Source organism: Glycine max, chromosome 19, assembly GCF_000004515.6.
Source record: "Glycine max cultivar Williams 82 chromosome 19, Glycine_max_v4.0, whole genome shotgun sequence".
NCBI classification, from domain to species: Eukaryota; Viridiplantae; Streptophyta; class Magnoliopsida; order Fabales; family Fabaceae; genus Glycine; species Glycine max.
In genome coordinates, this window is record NC_038255.2 from 1,897,046 (window position 1) to 1,899,485 (window position 2,440).

Below are 2,440 nucleotides of genomic sequence, written 5' to 3' on the forward strand. Positions count from 1 at the left end.
CAACTTCCAATAACTTCCACTTTCATGTTCAACTTTCAACTTTCAATAACTTCTAAATTTTAATTTTGAAACTTCCAATAACTTCCAAATTTTAATTTTCAAACTTCCAACTACTTGGACACAATTACCAAAGACAAAAAACCAATCATGTATATTGAAATTATTTAAACTAAATATAGTTAATTAATCATAATAAATTTTAACATAATCAAATAATTTTGAACTTATCTTCAATTTATAAAACTAAGTATATTCTATTGTAATCGATTACACATAGTGGTAATCGATTACCAGAGAATTAAACACTGAATTTTAAGTATCAAATAACAATTATCAACACATATTATGGTAATTATTTACTTAATTCAATTATCCTATCATGTCAAAACAAACAAAACATAAGCAATTCAAGCATTAAACAAAATTCAATTAATCATATATATTCAAAATTAAAACTAAATATAGTTAATTAAACATTGTAAACACAATCAAACAATTTCAACAATTATTTTCTATTAGCCACAAAAATAAATTAACTAAAAATACTACTCATACCTTAATTCATAGAGATGGCTTAGATGTTACCTCTTTTGAGATTTTACTAATATTGTTGTCGCCGTATGTAACATGTCCACTTTTCTTGGGAGAAATAGTTGTGAATTTGGATACATCACCCGTCATGTGCTTGGAACATCCACTGTCTATGTACCATTTCTTCCTTACAGAATCTTCTTTGTTATTCTCATCAGATTTTGTCATGAGACACAGATTGAATTGGTCTTCATCATGATCTTGGAATAACCTGTTCCTGAAAATACTTTTGAAAGACAAAGAGTCTAAAGAGGTCATTGTACAAGAAACCTGCTCTGATACCACTTGTTGGATCGAGTGGCTTCAGAATAATTAAGAAGGGGGGGAGTTGAATTAATTATTCCTAAACCTTTACTAATTAAAAATTACTCTTTTAAGGCTTTTACTAAATTGTTAAGAGAAAGAGGAGTAGAAGAGAAACTTAACAGAAAGTAAAAGCGGAATTTAAATGCACAGCGGAAAGTAAAAGAGTAGGGAAGAAGGAAACAGACACACAAGGATTTTTATACTGGTTCAGCACAAACCCATGCCTACCTCCAGTCCCCAAGCGACCTGCGGTCCTTGAGATTTCTTTCAACCTTGTAAAAATCCTTTTACAAGCAAAGATCCACAAGGGATGTACCCTCCCTTGTTCTCTTTGAACCTAGTGGATGTACCCTCCACTAGAACTGATCCATAAGAGATGTACCCTCTCTTGTTCTCAGTCAAACCTAAGTAGATGTACCCTCTACTTGTGCCACAAAGGATGTACCCTCCAATGTGTTAAGACAAAGATCTCAGGCTGTTACACCTTTGATACTTTGTGAATGGGGATAAAAAAGAATTCTCAAGCGGTTAAACCTTTGACCGCTTTTGTATTAGGGAATGGGAAGAATCAAAAGAATTCTCAGACTGTGTCGTTTTGAATTCTTTGACAAGGGAGAAGGGAGACACAAAAGAATTCAGGCGGTTAGTCCTTTCTTCTTTTGGAAAAAAGAGAAGAGAGACACAAAAAGAATTCAGGCGATTAGTCCTTGACGAATTCTTTTTGGCAAAGGGAGAAGAGAATGGAAAGGATGAATAGCACAAGTTTTCAAGGTTAGGAAAAACTGGAAAACTTCAGAAAACTTTTGGTACAAAGAAGAAGAAGAAGTTCAAAGAGATTCAAGGCTTGTAAGAGATTGTTAGAAAGACTTGGAATTATTTTGAAATACAAAACAAAGCCTTGCTTTTATAGACTCTTCATGTCTGGTCAAGAAGGCCATTCAGAAGAGTTATAACTTTTAGAAAAACTTAAAATGCATTTGAAAAAGTCAAAACCTTTTTGAAGAGTTACATCTTTATATTTTTCAGAAACAAACACTGGTAATCGATTACCAAATAAATGTAATCGATTACACAAAGATTTTGAGTGAAATCATGTGACTCTTCACTTTTAAATTTGAATTTCAACGTTCAAGGATACTGGTAATCGATTACCAAAATATTGTAATCGATTACAACCTTTTGAAAATATTTGGAACGTTGTAAATTCAGTTTGAAAACTTTTTCAAACTCATTTTACTACTGGTAAGCGATTGCGTAATTCAGACCACAGTTACCCGCCTGCGGAAGGGTCATTCTTGATCCTTGGTGCACTGATTCACAAGAAATTAAAAATGTTTAATGGTTTTGCTTAGTTGATTATTTTATCTATCACTAAGTGGATATAAAACTTCCCTGGAGTGGCTACAAAGAGAAGACCAGAAGATACTTCGATAAGTGTCGTGCGGGACTGGCTAGCGTGTAAAGCTCAACCACCTTAATGATATGCATATTCTGATGTAATTTAACCAATTCAGGTGCACCTCGTCTAGTATGTCTCGTGCTT